Genomic DNA, 17537 nt, shown 5'->3' on the forward strand with positions numbered 1-17537 from the left:
GTTCTGTTGAAGTGGGTCCTATCCTCCTCCAGCCTGTCTACGGGTGCTTGCCGTGTACTCTTTACACCCTGTCTCTTCTTATTCCTTCAGTGGACCCCTTTACCGGAGTAGAATTAGCAACGGTCACATTTCTATGCGCAAATGTACGGTGTAACCATCAATTTCAGTAAACTTAATATATATTTTTTTTTTATTCCATCATCGTGATAATATAATTCAATAAAACTATACTTACTTACGATTTTATTAACCATCTTATTTCTATGTAAATATAATATATAGTATTTAATTATGTATTAATACTCGTACTAATCATAGGATAATAGATGATTAGTAAGAGGGATAAGCATAACATTACTCATTATAATTATGATTAATAATTTTTATAACTTAAAAATAAAAATATATCTATTAAATATGGTTCAATAATTGTGTCCAATATAATCATATTGTTAATTTTATTTATATAATTTTCATTAGTCATGAATAATGCAAATATGAAAAACTACATATAATATTTTGAGAAAGAGAAATTTCACTATATATTTCGATTTGTAGATTCTCTTGAATATGAAATTTGATAGTTATATAAATTATAGTATTGGATAGTTGTGCCTATATCATATTGATAATTTTTATTTAATATAATTTTCATTAGTCATGAAATGATGCAAACATGAAAAACTACATAATAATTATTTTGAGAAAGAGAAATTTCAAACTTATATTTCGATTTGTAGATTTCTTGAATATGAAATTTGATAGTTATATAAATTATAGTATTGGGTATTGTTGTGCCTAATTTCCTGACGGTCAAATTGTGTCACGCGTCCCTAACGTATTCAAGATCATACATGTCAATCTTCCCACAGTATCACATACGATTGTCTACATAGTATCAGTATATAAACATATTAGTAGTCATTTAGCATGACACAGTCTGTCAGAAACATAAAAATTATTGACTCAGATCCTAATCAAAGGATTTGTGTGCAATCAACCCATGAACTCATTCTCAACCACTGTCAGACGAACCAAGTATAAAAAGGAGTCTACAACCTCCGTTTCAATTGATGACAATTCCAATTTATTAGGGAGTTAAGAGAAAAAAACACACTTACCTGTTTAAGAGAATGTTAAAGAGAATAGGTCGCAATAGTTAAATGTCTTCCATTTAGCTTGCGAACTCTCTCCGTAACCTCATTCAACCCTGTAACGTCCTCTAGCAATAATATAACAATAGATGTAGGTTTGGTTCTATACTGAGACACACTATAAAATCTCTTTTATTCTTTACTTTATTAAGTTGTTTTTACGACTGTGGTTATCGGTAACCACTCGTATATCTACTTGATCATTTCCAATGTGGATTAAGTATCTGTACAAATTTGGTATCAACAAGAATGTTTTAAATTATGCCTGAATGTAGGGTCAATGGGACAATTTCCCAAGATTAAAAGAAAATCTTTTGAAATTTATTTAAGAGTACAATTAGTCTTATATCGAACAGTAATGCTAGGTAGCTCAATCATTGCCACAATTATTGGTTTTTTTTTTTTTTTTTTTTGGGGCACCACAGTTTAATAATTAAGTTATTTAAATTAAAATAAGAAATTAGAACACGGGTTTAAATTAAATACATGAAATAAAATAAATAATTATAACAGGAAGATTTTCTCGTATTGATGGTACATATATTGACTATGTTGTATTATTGCTTAAGAATCAAGATTCTATCTCCAAGACTCCAACCTCCCCCGAGGTTCGGGAAAGATACCAACACCATACGTAATGAGATTTAATTAATCATATCCCGCACCTTCTTCTTGTTTCATTAATGAACAATAAAAAATAACTAAATGAGAAATTAAAATGTCAATAATCTCAATCCACATAAATAAATCGTTTTGCAATTAGAGTTATGAAATAAGAAATTACTATGCAGAGATTTTTTTAAAATTAAGTTATGAAAAAATAAAATCTTATAGAACTAGAATGTCACCGGAACAATGAAATTCAGAGTAAAATTAAGTTCGATGTATAAAAACAAATTATATCAAATAATAGATTGGAAGGAGTTGAGCGTATTGGTTCCATCGTTAATTCTCAAAGCAGTACATTTCTTAAAATAAAATATGGAAAGATTACAACTGAGGTATTGGGCCAACTATATGCATCTTGACTAATTTTTAGAGGAGTAGTTCACAAACACTCATCATTACGACTTTCAGACAAATATATATTTTACGCTTAATCGGGAATCAAACTGTTAAGACTATGAGTCTTAACTATTTGTAGCCTCTTGATTCGCCCTTACCACTGTAACCATGGTGGGCATAGGTCTGTAATTTCTATTTCACTTACAGTAATGTTCGATCACATAAATTTATTATTATTGGTTGTTGCAAATTCATTCTTCTATTAAAGTTTATCTTAGTATTATAAATCATCCTTTTAAAGTTATAAATTTAACTATAAATGTTAAAACTATATAATTGAATTTATGGTGAATGTGAACATAAGAATCTAGGAAAGTACACTGTTACGGTGAGGCACTAAATATTAGACACAATAAATAAATTTGTAATAAAAATCAATTCAAATTATTAATATTTATTACGTCAGCTACGCCCCACCTTGTCTCCGTGTGTTCTTTCTTCCGTGAGCACACTGAATGGAGAAACAAAACTTCCGCGGGGCCACAGACTTAAGAAAAGATACTGTTTCTGTGGGTCCCAGAGCTCTAAAGGTAAAAAGCGACGGTGGTGATCTCTCTTCAGAAATCTGCCGATATTAAATCGTACGGCACTGCATGTTTTGGATGTTCTGATTTGTCGTGTATCCAAAGGCCAAATACCGCGAGCCGAAACGTTCTGTTAGTTGGAAAAAAAAAGCTAATTTGTACCGTATCATGGTTTTACACAACAGTAATAAATGAAAAAGAAACGTCACCATATGGTTCTGTTCGAATGCTGAAATAAAGTGGAGTTCCGTTTTTAGCTTTTTGTCATACCACGACAGCATGGCGTTTCGTGTCTGTATTTATTTACATATTTATTATTTGTTTTATTAATATTTATTTCTAAATAATAGGAAATTTAAATAAGACATAATATTGAGTAAAATAAAAAACATTTGCTCAATTATAACATGTGGAGACAAAATTGCCCATAGTCAATAGACAGCAAGACGAGGAAATGACAGTACTATGTCGTTTCGGGGGCCACTCTGAAATGTAATTTTAAGGTGAAAATACGAGGAAATGTTTTTTTCTAAACCTATTATGAAAGGGTGGGTTATTTTCTACGAGGATGACTTTAATTTTTTTTATAATTTTAAAATAAAGTTTATATTATATTTTTTTTCTTTTTGTATTGGTAGGAACTACGATTATAAAAACATGTGCACATGATAACATGTACAGTGGTCAAGTCAATTGACCAAGTGACAGAATTTTGGACTCGCATCACATGGATATTTATTGCTTTATTTGACTTATTATAATCTTTTTTGCGCCGTGACTTCGCCGAATTTTATTATTTTCAATACTAATTGTACATATTGCTTAAATATGTATTTTGAAAATGTTAGTACATATACTGTTTTTTTGTTTTAATTTAATATATTGTCACTATAAAGATAAAATACAATTGTTTGGGGATCAAATCTATTGTACTCCTCGTCTCGTTACGAATTTTCGATTTGGATATGAGATTAGGATGTGAAAGCCATTTTTTTTAATAACCGGGGTCGAGGGTGTTGACCAACTTACGCGCACCTCAACTAATCTTAGATCTTAAAATTACAGTCAGTGAAAGAACTTTAGTGGCTATCCCTATTAATAATTGATAAGAAACTCGAACTCATAAGCTTAAATAATAAACTAAGAGTTTCTATCGAACAGTTCGACCAATAGAGATAGTTATGTGAATGTCATTTTATGGATGGGAATGGGATGACAATCTCACTCTTATACTCGAATTTCCCCTCTAATTAAAATAAATGTAGAAACATTAAAAATCTCAATAATATGCGATTAGAACCTTTACCATATATGCTCACAAACAAGCAAATACAATCAAAATCATAGTTTCCGACTTCAAGAAGATCCCGAAGAATCTTTCTCAAATAAAAACATAGAAGAAAAATAAGAAGAAAAGAAATCATAAGCGCAAAAGGCCAAAACGGTCATTTCAGATGAACCAAAAAAGAAGAAAAGCAGGGGCATTAATGACAATTCACAACTGACTTTCGGTTGTAAATTCATAATTTGTTGAAGGAAATAAAAGAATAGAAACTTTTTTCCCATGATGTATGAGACAAAAGGAAGACTAAAAAGCAGAGTGACTAAATAAAAAATTATAAAAGCAAAAAAAACAAAAAAAAAAATGTGAGTCATTGTATCCTTTTGCAGCTCAGCTGATGATGCAATGGGCCCTTGATGTCTCTACAAATTGAAAGTGGATACTCTTGAGCCGAACAGATCCCCTTTTCAGAGAATGGAAGAATTGCAAAGAAAAAAAAATTATTTCAAAGGAAAGTTTTCTCGTGAGAAAGAAGGAAGAAGGAAAATTTTAGCAAAGAAACGTTCAAAACTTAGTGATGGAATTAGAGGCAGTGGAGAAATCAATCAATTGGTGTTAATATGGAAAGCAACAACTTCTCAATTGGAGAGCTAAAAAGGAAGCTTTACTTTTACTTGAGATAGAATCACAAAAATTGAATTTTGTTTTTTTTTTTTTTTTTGTTGTTGTTTGTTGTTTTGATGGGCGGGGATGTCTGGACCAATTTAAGCGCACCTCAAAAATCTCCTAAGATTATGAAACTATCAGTCAGGTAAGAACTCTGGTAATTACTTCTATAACAGCCGAGAAGAGACTTAAACTTGAGTAATACAGTGCACTAACCAAAATATACTAATCAAGTATTAACAACAATTGAAATTTTGAAATTTTTAGTTTTTGGGGGGAACTGACGTGGCAATAAGAGATGTCTGTCACAGCAATTAGTACTTGGATTAATATGGTTGGTTAGGCATATAGTATTATTCCTTGAACTTAAGACTTCGTGAATAAACACCCAGGAGCCCCTATCGAACTTCGACTATCTAAAGGTAGTTGGGTGGTATTTAATATAATTTATAATTTCTCCCGAGGTTTAGGGTTTCATATTCAATTTAATGAATCAAAGATAACATTAATATGTATTGGGCTCAGATTCTTATTGAAGTAGAGTTTATTAGAGAAAAATTTATGAAAATTTGTTAATTATTTGGTGAGAATAATGTAAAGATCTTTTTAGTATTAATTTATGAGTTGTCTTAACCTGTACCCTAAAACCACTACCACACAAAATATTTGATTATTTCAATATATTTTATGTACAAAAAGATAACGATTGTGCCTATTAGTGCCTTTAACACGTGACTTAAAGGCACATGTTTAAGACAAACAATAATTTATATACCAAATAGGGTAAATTGCATAGTTGGAGTAAATAGTGAAATGAAATAATTGATGTAAATAGTTGAGTGGGTTGGGTTGGTTTGTTAAATATTGTATAAGGTGGTTGTGGTTTTATATAAATTATAAACATTTGAAAATTAGGTAATGAATTTAATGTCTTATGTCTATGTCATGCAAGTGGTGGAATTAAAAATGTAAATTGGTAGTTTCATTTCATGATGGAGAATTTGATTCTTGAAATGTAAAATTATCTCGTTGACAATAATAAGCTCATTTCATTTTCAAATAATCTATTTCTTATCCTAATGGCCATTATGTGGGTGGCTAATTTAATAATGTTTTTGTTGTGACAATTATCATCCATACATTTCTATCTAAGTCAATTAATATAATAGTGCTTATGAAATAGGGAAAATAATGTTTAAAGTTCCATAGTTGTAGCCATAGAAAAACAACAAATGATCTGTGAAGTGAGCTGTTTAGAATTAAATTATACATAATTTCTTGGAATGTTTTAAAGCTTCAAAACTATTTTTAATATTAAGGTGTCCTACCAGACAAAGAAGTTGTCAGGAGAGATATCCACTCCAAATTATTAACCTTTTCTCCCATGTGAATTCCATATTATTGGTGTCAAAGTTCAACATCAGTTAAGAGATAAGTCATCGGTTAAGAAATGATAGTTTTGGTCACTTATATAGTATAAGGACACTCTCACCACCTAGAGACGCTTTTTTTAGGATAAAATCATACGAATCTTAGAGTCCAAAAGGAACAATACCTCTGAGAACCCAACTACTATGTGTATGAATTCGACATACATTAACAGTTGGCGTTGGAAGGAGGGTTTAGGCTACTGCTAAGCCCCTCACCCTTTAGAGGGTTGTGTTGGTACCAAAGTCTCACACTCATTAGGAGATAAGAATCTCAAGGGTTTATATAGCACATAGACATCTTCACCACCAAGAGATGCTTTTTTTTTTTTTTTTTTTTTTAACAAAATCTTTGAGAATACACCTATTATATGTCTAGATATAACATACATCCAAGGCAGTGTGTATCTATTGCCCACTCCAATGTAATTAAATAAAAAATATATATATTCACCAGGTCAGACATCCATTATCGTTTTCAACTCCAATCACTATTATCGACTGTCTGTCGTCTGTTTGATTACATAATTAGTTTTTTCAACCATTTTTAAGTGCACTTTCTCTTTCTGAATTTCTTCGGAATTGAAAAAGTATTTGTCCATGGGGAAGAATCAAAATCCAGGTAAGTTACTCCAATGGCAGAAAAGAATTCAGTGGTCCCTTGTGCAGGATTGGCAGGCAGTCACCAACTCTGATAAGAACACAATTTTGTATATGTCAAAATATCAAACCCTAAAACTATTTCCAACTTTTTGCACCAAACGACAACCATATACTTCAATTTCTTCTTTATTATTATTGTTTTTTGTGCTGCCAATCTTGTGCAATTCTCCAAATAACACTGCAAATTCTGTCTATTAATTCAACCCAACAAGTGATATTGATGATCTTAAAGTAAGTTTTTAACACCGATAGAGATTTTGAACACTTTTGTTTGGTAATTAAGATGTTTCAGTCAGTTTATATGTATCTTAATTAATCCCCAAAATCCATTGAACACTATATGATAGATAATCTCAATATTTGAATCTAAAAATTCAAATGAAGGAGCAATCCTTGATTATCCATGGAGGATGAATAAAGAATGAAATAAAGAAATACAGCAAAAAAAAAAAGTTGGACAGATAAGAGATGAATTGATGATTAAAGGGGTTAATCGGCTAGACTGGCATGAACAATATCTTGATTAAAGTTTCAAAAAAGATGCACCAACTACTTTATTATTTTTAATTTAATCTTGTCATTACTTATGAATAAACTTTTGTCTAACTTACATTCAACAACGGTAGCCGTTGTGTTGAAATTTTGAACTCATGGAATGGAACACTTACAAAACCCCATATAATAAACTGATTCCATGTTTTCTGGTCAAATATCATGAATTCTATTTTTTTTTTTTTAAGCAAACTTTAGGTGTCCGAGAAACGGCTAAAGCTGTAATTTACTTTTATAATAATAGTAAAAAATACGAGTACAGGATGTGAAAAGCATCCGGGATAAGTTAACAAGAACAAAATCTGAAAATAAAAGAGTGGTATCTATCCCTATTAACAACTTGATAAGAAACTCGAACTCAATACGCTTAAATAATACACTTAAGAGTTTATCGAACGTTCGACCATCTAGAGATAGTTATGTGAATGTCATTTTTATGGATGGGAATGGGATGACAATCTCATTTATACTCGAATTTCCCCTTAATTAAAATAAATGTAGAAATACATTAAAAATCTCAATATATGCGATTAGAACCTTTACCATATATGCTCACAAACAAGCAAATACAATCAAAATCCTATAGTTTCCCGACTTCAAGAAGATACCTGAAGAATCTTTCTCAAATAAAAAAAATAGAAGAAAATAAGAAGGAAAGAAATCCTAAAGCGCAAAAGGCCAAAACGGTCATTTCAGATGAACCAAAAAAGAAGAAAAGCAGGGGCATTAATGACAATTCACAAATGACTTTTCGGTTGTAATTTGACATAATTTGTTGAAGGAAATAAAAAGAATAGAAACTTTTTTCCCATGAATTATGAGACAAAAGGAAGACTAAAAGCAGAGTGATAAATAAATAAAATTATAAAGCAAAAAAAAAAAAAAAAAAAAAAATGTGAGTCATTGTATCCTTTTGCAGCTCCAGCTGATGCGAATATGGGCCCTTGATGTCTCTACAAATTGAAAGTGGATACTCTTGAGCCGAACAGATTCCCCTTTTCAGAGAATGGAAGAATCGCAAGAAAAAAAAAAAATTTTCAAAGGAAAGTTTTCTCGTGAGAGAAGAGAAGGAAGGAAGGAAAATTTTAGCAAAGAAACGTTCAAAACTTGAGTGATGGGAATGAGAGGCAGTGGAGAATCAACTCAATTGGTGTTAATATGGAAAGAACAACTTCTCAATTGGAGAGCTAAAAAAGGAAGCTTTACTTTTACTTGAGATAGAATCACAAAAATTGAATTTTTTTTTTTTTTTTTTGTTTGTTGTTGTGTTTTGATGGGCGGGGTGTCTGGACCAATTTAAGCGCACCTCAACTAATCTCCTAAGATTATGAACTATCAGTCAGGTAAGAACTCGGTGTACTCTATTAACAGCGAGAAGAGACTAACTTGAGTAATACTATGCACTAACCAAATTATACTAATCCAAGTATTAACAACAATTGAAATTTTGAAATTTTTTAGTTTTTGGGGGGAACTGACGTGGCAATAAGAGATGTCTGTCACACAATTAGTACTTGGATTAATATGGTTTTGGTTAGTGCATATATATATTCTTGAACTTAAGACTTCGTGATAATACACCCAGGAGCCCCTATCGAACTTCTGACTATCTAAAGGTAGTTGGGTGGATTTTAATATAATTATATTTCTCCGAGGTTTAGGGTTTCATATTTAATCAATTTCCCAAGATTAAAAGAAAATCTTTTGAAATTTATTTAAGAGTACATTATTAGTCTTCATAATCGAACAGTAATGCTAGGTAACTCAATCATTGCCACAATTATTGGCTTTTTTCTTTTTTTTTTTTGACACCACATGTTTAATAATTAAGTTATTTAAATTAAAATAAGAAAGTAGTACAGGGGTTATAAATTAAATACATGAAATAAATAAAAAAATTATAACAGGAAGATTTTCTCGTATATGATGGTACATATATTGACTATGTTTGTATTATTGCCTTAAGAATCAAGATCTTATCTCCAAGACTCCAACCTCCCCCGAGGTTCGGGAAAGATACCAACACCCATACGTAATGAGATTTTAATTAATCATATCCCGCACCTTCTTCTTGTTTCTATTAATGAACAATAAAATCTAACTAAATGAGAAATTAAAATGTCAATAATTCCTTCAATCCACATAAATAAATATCGTTTATGCAATTAGAGTTATGAAATAAGAAATTACTATGCAAGAGATTTTTTTTTAAAATTAATGTTATGAAAAAATAAAATCTTATAGAACTATGAATGTCACCGGAACAATGAAATTCAATGAGTAAAAATTAAGTTCGATTGTTATAATAAACAAATTATATCAAATAATAGATTGGAAGGAGTTGAGCGTATTGGTTCCATCGTTAATTCTCAAAGCAGTACATTTCTTAAAATAAAATATGAGAAAGATTACAACTGAGGTATTCGGGCCAACTTATATGCATCTTGACTAATTTTTAGAGGAGCTAGTTCACAACAACTCATCATTACGACTTCTAGACAAATATATTATTTTTACGCTTAATCGGGAATCAAACCTGTTAAGACTATGAGTCTTAACTATTTGTAGCCTCTTGATTCGCCCTTACCACTAGGCTACCCATGGATAGGGCATAGGTCTGTAATTTCTATTTCTACTTACAGTAATGTTCGATCACATAAATTTATTATTATTGGTTGTTGCAAATTCATTCTTCTATTAAAAGTTTATCTTAGTATTATAAATCATCCTTTTAAAGTTATAAATTTAACTATAAATGTTAAAACTATATAATTGAATTTATGGTGAATGTGAACATAAGAATCTAGGAAAGTACACTGTTACGGTGAGGCACTAAATATTAGACACAATAAATAAATTATGTAATAAAAATCAATTACAAATTATTAATATTTATTACGTCAGCTACGCCCCACCTTGTCTCCGTGCTGTTCCTTTCTTCCGTTGAGCACACTGAATGGAGAAACAAAACTTCCGCGGGGCCACAGACTTAAGAAAAGATACTGTTTCTGTTGGGTCCCAGAGTCTCTAAAGGTTAAAAAGCGACGGTGGTGATCTCTCTTCAGAAATCTGCCGATATTAAATCGTACGGCACTGCATGTTTTTGGATGTTCTGATTTGTCGTGTATCCAAAGGCCAAATACTGCGCGACCGAAACGTTTCTGTTAGTTGGAAAAAAAAAGCTAATTTGTACCGTACGTCATGGTTTTTACACAACAGTAATAAATGAAAAAGAAACGTCACCATATGGTTCTGTTCTGAATGCTGAAATAAAGTGGAGTTCCGCTTTTTAACTTTTTGTCATACCACGACAGCATGCGCGTTTCAGTGTTTCCTTGTATTTATTTACATATTTATTTATTTGTTTTTATTAATATTTTTATTTCTAAATAATAGGAAATTTAAATAAGACATAATATTGAGTAAAATAAAAAACATTTGCTCAATTATATAGTGTGGAGACAACATTGCCCCATAGTCAATAGACAGCAAGACGAGGAAATGACAGTACTATGTCGTTTCGGGGGCCACTGTGATAATGTAATTTTAAGGTGCAAAATACGAGGAAATGTTTTTTCTAAACCTATTATGAATAGGGTGGGTTTATTTTCTACGAGGATGACTTTTATTTTTTTTATAATTTTAAAATAAAGTTTATATTATATTTTTTTTCTTTTTGTATTGGTAGGAACTACGATTATAATAACATGTGCACATGATAACATGTACAGATGGTCAAGTCAATTGACCAAGTGACAAAATTTTGGAGTCACATCACATGGATTATTTATTGCTTTATTTGACTTTATTATAATCTTTTTTGCTGCTGTGACTTCGCCGAATTTTTTATTCTATTTTTAATACTAATTGTACTCTATTGCTTAAATATGTATTTTGAAAATGTTAGTACATATACTGTTTTTTTGTTTTAATTTAATATAATTGTCACTATAAATTATAATAACTAAAGATAAAATACAATTGTTTGGGGATCAAATCTATTGGACTCCTCGTCTCGTCTACGAATTTTCTGATTTGGATATGGGATTAAGGATGTGAAAGCCATTTTTTTTAATAACCGGGGTCGAGGGTGTCTGACCAACTTACGCGCACCTCAACTAATCCTTTAGAATCTTAAAATTATCAGTCAGATAAGAACTTTAGTGGCTATCCCTATTAATAATTGATAAGAAACTCGAACTCAATATCGCTTAAATAATACACTTAAGAGTTTCTATCGAACAGTTCGACCATCTAGAGATAGTTATGTGAATGTCATTTTTATGGATGGGAATGGGATGACAATCTCACTCTTATACTCGAATTTCCCCTCTAATTAAAATAAATGTTAAGATATAACCTAAAAATGCATTAAAAATCTCAATAATATGCGATTAGAACCTTTACTATATATGCTCACAAACAAGCAAATACAATCAAAATCCTATAGTTTCCCGACTTCAAGAAGATACCCTGAAGAATCTTTCTCAAATAAAAACATAGAAGAAAAATAAGAAGAAAAGAAATCCTAAAGCGCAAAAGGCCAAAACGGTCATTTCAGATGAACCAAAAAAGAAGAAAAGCAGGGGCATTAATGACAATTCACAACTGACTTTTCAGTTGTAAATTTACATAATTTGTTCAAAGGAAATAAAAAGAATAGAAACTTTTTTCCCATGAATGTATGAGACAAAAGGAAGACTAAAAAGCAGAGTGATAAATAAATAAAATTATAAAAGCAAAAAAAACAAAAAAAAAAAATGTGAGTCATTGTATCCTTTTGCAGCTCAGCTGATGATGCAATATGGGCCCTTGATGTCTCTACAAATTGAAAGTGGATACTCTTGAGCCGAACAGATTCCCCTTTTCAGAGAATGGAAGAATCTGCAAGAAAAAAAAATTATTTCAAAGGAAAGTTTTCTCGTGAGAAAGAAGGAAGGAAGGAAGGAAAATTTTAGCAAAGAAACGTTCAAAACTTGAGTGATGGGAATTAGAGGCAGTGGAGAAATCAACTCAATTGGTGTTAAATATGGAAAGCAACAACTTCTCAATTGGAGAGCTAAAAAAGGAAGCTTTACTTTTACTTGAGATAGAATCACAAAAATTGAATTTTTGTTTTTTTTTTTTTTGTTGTTGTTGTTGTTGTTTTGATGGGCGGGGATGTCTGGACCAATTTAAGCGCACCTCAACTAATCTCCTAAGATTATGAAACTATCAGTCAGGTAAGAACTCTGGTAATTACTTCTATTAACAGCCGAGAAGAGACTTAAACTTGAGTAATACTATGTGCACTAACCAAATTATACTAATCCAAGTATTAACAACAATTGAAATTTTGAAATTTTTTAGTTTTTGGGGGGAACTGACGTGGCAATAAGAGATGTCTGTCACAGCAATTAGTACTTGGATTAATATGGTTTTGGTTAGTGCATATAGTATTATTCCTTGAACTTAAGACTTCGTGACTAATACACCCAGGAGCCCCTATCGAACTTCTCGACTATCTAAAGGTAGTTGGGTGGATATTTTAATATAATTTATAATTTCTCCCGAGGTTTAGGGTTTCATATTTAATTTAATGAATCAAAGATAACATTAATATGTATTGGGCTCAGATTCTTATTGAAGTAGAGTTTATTAGAGAAAAATTTATGAAAATTTGTTAATTATTTGGTGAGAATAATGTAAAGATCTTTTTAGTATTAATTTATGAGTTGTCTTAACCTGTACCCTAAAACCACTACCACACAAAATATTTGATTATTTCAATGTATTTTATGTATAAAAAGATAACGGTTGTGCCTGTTAATGCCTTTAAGATGTGACCTAAGGACATATGTTAAGACAAACAATAATTTATATACCAAATAGGGTAAATTGCATAGTAGGAGTAAATTGTGAAATGAAATAATTGATGTAAATAGTTGAGTGGGTTGGGTTTGTTTGTTAAATATTGTATAAGGTGGTTGTGGTTTTATATAAATTATAAACATTTGAAAATTAGGTAATGAATTTAATGTCTTATGTCTATGTCATGCAAGTGGTGGAATTAAAAATGTAAATTGGTAGTTTCATTTCATGATGGAGAATTTGATTCTTGAAATGTAAAATTATCTCGTTGACAATAATAAGCTCATTTCATTTTCAAATAATCTATTTCTTATCCTAATGGCCATTATGTGGGTGGCTAATTTAATAATGTTTTTGTTGTGACAATTATCATCCATACATTTCTATCTAAGTCAATTAATATAATAGTGCTTATGAAATAGGGAAAATAATGTTTAAAGTTCCATAGTTGTAGCCATAGAAAAACAACAAATGATCTGTGAAGTGAGCTGTTTAGAATTAAATTATACATAATTTCTTGGAATGTTTTAAAGCTTCAAAACTATTTTTAATATTAAGGTGTCCTACCAGACAAAGAAGTTGTCAGGAGAGATATCCACTCCAAATTATTAACCTTTTCTCCCATGTGAATTCCATATTATTGGTGTCAAAGTTCAACATCAGTTAAGAGATAAGTCATCGGTTAAGAAATGATAGTTTTGGTCACTTATATAGTATAAGGACACTCTCACCACCTAGAGACGCTTTTTTTAGGATAAAATCATACGAATCTTAGAGTCCAAAAGGAACAATACCTCTGAGAACCCAACTACTATGTGTATGAATTCGACATACATTAACAGTTGGCGTTGGAAGGAGGGTTTAGGCTACTGCTAAGCCCCTCACCCTTTAGAGGGTTGTGTTGGTACCAAAGTCTCACACTCATTAGGAGATAAGAATCTCAAGGGTTTATATAGCACATAGACATCTTCACCACCAAGAGATGCTTTTTTTTTTTTTTTTTTTTTTAACAAAATCTTTGAGAATACACCTATTATATGTCTAGATATAACATACATCCAAGGCAGTGTGTATCTATTGCCCACTCCAATGTAATTAAATAAAAAATATATATATTCACCAGGTCAGACATCCATTATCGTTTTCAACTCCAATCACTATTATCGACTGTCTGTCGTCGGTTTGATTACACAATTAGTTTTTTCAACCATTTTTAAGTGCACTTTCTCTTTCTGAATTTCTTCGGAATTGAAAAAGTATTTGTCCATAGGGAAGAATCAAAATCCAGGTAAGTTACCCCAATGGCAGAAAAGAATTCAGTGGTCCCTTGTGCAAGATTGGCAGGCGGTCACCAACTCTGATAAGAACACAATTTTGTATATGTCAAAATATCAAACCCTAAAACTATTTCCAACTTTTTGCACCAAACGACAACCATATACTTCAATTTCTTCTTTATTATTATTGTTTTTTGTGCTGCCAATCTTGTGCAATTCTCCAAATAACACTGCAAATTCTGTCTATTAATTCAACCCAACAAGTGATATGATGATCTTAAAGTAAGGTTTAACACGATAGAGATTTTGAACACTTTTGTTGGTAATTAAGATGTTTCAGTCATTATAGTATCTTAATTAATCCCCAAAATCCATTGAACACTATATGATAGATAATCTCAATATTTGAATCTAAAATTCAAATGAAGGAGCAATCCTTGATTATCCATGGAGGATGAATAAAGAATGAAATAAAGAAATACAGCGCAAAAAAAAAGTGGACAGATAAGAGATGAATTGATGATTAAGGGGCTAATCGGCTAGACTGGCATGAACAATTCTTGATTAAAGTTTCAAAAAGATGCACCAACTACTTTATATTTTAATAATCTTGTCATTACTGATGAATAAACTTTTGTCTAACTTACATTCAACAACGGTAGCCGTTGTGTTGAAATTTTGACTATGGAATGGAACACTTACAAAAACCCATATATAAAATGATTCCATGTTTTCTGGTCAAATATCATGAAATCTATTTTTTTTTTTTTTAAGCAAACTTTAGGTGTCCGAGAAACGGCTAAAGCTGTAATTTACTTTATAATAATGTAAAAATACGAGTACAGGATGTGAAAGCATCCGGGATAAGTTAACAAGAACAAAAATCTGAAAATAAAATCAAAGAATAATTTAATTGATTCCCAACTTGATCTAATATTTTTAATATTACTAGATGACCCTGTTAAAAACAAATTAAAGTAATATAAAGCATGTTTGAAAGGGCTTATCCCCGACATTAAATTCAAAACTTTTCTACACGGCTCTTAACCTCAAGTTCAAGCCACGTATAAATGTGGTAATATTTACATAAAGTGACCCAGATCATTCTAGTTCACATTCTTCCCCCGACCAACGTCAATTGCCAATCGATTCAAACATTGTTGTAATCTCAAACCACTACCATTCTCTTTTTCGATCATCATCACCAAAACCCTCAAAATTTACTCTTGCCGACCCTGCTAATCACCAACAATCGAGTAATTAATGTTGATTTACATACCCATTCCAAGGTCAAATTTCAACTAATCACAACCACCAAAATCTAACATTCACCATCACAAAGACACTGGTCTCCCTTCTCAAACACGCTTAACAACTTAGTCAAGTTTGGCTCTGTTCAAGCCGAATGAATTCCTCTTCACTGTTTTGGGTTCACGTCAACGTATCATTATATATAAATGTGAATATAACAGTCGACTATTTACACATTCGCTGGGGCTGGAACGTATCGTCTAACGCCTTTGGGTGGCAACCGTCGTTTTATCATCCTATCTTGCGGTAGGGTCTTATGTTGTTCTACATTAAATTTAACGGGTACTTAGCGCGTCTCTGTGGTGATTATGAACCGTTTTGTGTCACTTGTTGCACATACTTATCAGTCATCATGAGTTCTTATTATTGTGATATTACCGTACCTAAAATATTTTAAAAAAAAACCGAACAACGCTCATGTCTCTACACGTCAGCGATACTTTCGAAGTTCCTCAAGCCGTTGCTACGGCTCATCTTTTGATACAGACTTTTCACACTTTGTGCGTCCACATCTTAACCTCAACCTAGAACCCCAGAACCTGTGTTGCCGACGATCCGATGATTATCTCCCGTGACAGTAGTGAACTCGGATTACTGGGTGCCTTGACTTATGGGGAAGTTATTTGAATAAGGTTTCGTGTGAAGTTTGAGCTAGGAATATTGGTGTATTCCAGTAAGTCGGTTGTGCGTTTTGACGATGAAAATGTTGGCTAGGTTTGTTATATCCTTGCTTTTTTTGTTGTTGGTGAATCTGGGTCTGGTGAGTTATGGGTACGCTTTAGACGTATCCCTCTACTTGACAAAACGCGGTATTTCATAGACTCTTAGCGTAACCAGAGGGTCGACATCCCAGAGTTCTTTGAAGTATCCACTTAAGGGGTCGCCATCGGTTATCTGCACTTAAGTGATTCTGAACTTCTAAGGTAGTTAATTTGCGTAACCGACAAACATTTTGTATTTCACACGATAGTGGGTATTATGCCAACGTATAAAGATGTGTGGGAGACGTCCTTATAAAGGTCATGTTGGATTCATCTTAATTCAAACATTGTGTACGGCTGCACATTTTTTCAATATTAATCTCCCCCTATCCCTTTTCACGTGCCACCACCCCCAGTTACTGGGCCCAAGCTTTTTTTGTATGTCTATTCCCTTAGGCGGACCCCCTTCATTTAGGTGATGCTGCGGTGATTGCGATTGCGTCACATTGCGACAGTGCGTTAGTGAATAGAAGAGTTACGTGAATGTATCAGTGTTACTTTTAGAACCTAAAGAACGTTACTGACATCCTTAAACAATCACGTATCTAATAATCCACATATTGTGCCCAACGCAACAGCGCCCATTATTATCGCTGAAAATCTGGGACTTACTTGGCGTCTTGGCCCTTTGTGAACGTGACTAAGACCTACAAAGGTAGCCTTTAGCTAAAGTTCCAACGAGGAGATTAAGTGGCGAGTGAGGCACCCTCCTGGTTCGGCTGGATGTGACACCTGCGCGGGGGATTGATGTATTGGATGGGACTATTCATTTGCAACCAACCAGTATATGCGAGAATTATAATTGATGTACCAAACAGATCATGCACGACTGCCCATGCAGCAAGCAGGAGGCCTGAAGGTGCAATGCTAATGAGATTGCATGGCGTAGAAGATTGAGGGTCATTGATGCGAGGATGAATAAAAGAAGGCAAATTAGCCCACAGAACAGTCAATTCCCCCCAGCCGACGCCGAACCCCCTAGATATGTAAAGGATGGTCTCGTCG

Source organism: Pistacia vera, unplaced genomic scaffold (assembly GCF_008641045.1).
Source record: "Pistacia vera cultivar Batoury unplaced genomic scaffold, PisVer_v2 Contig381, whole genome shotgun sequence".
NCBI classification, from domain to species: Eukaryota; Viridiplantae; Streptophyta; class Magnoliopsida; order Sapindales; family Anacardiaceae; genus Pistacia; species Pistacia vera.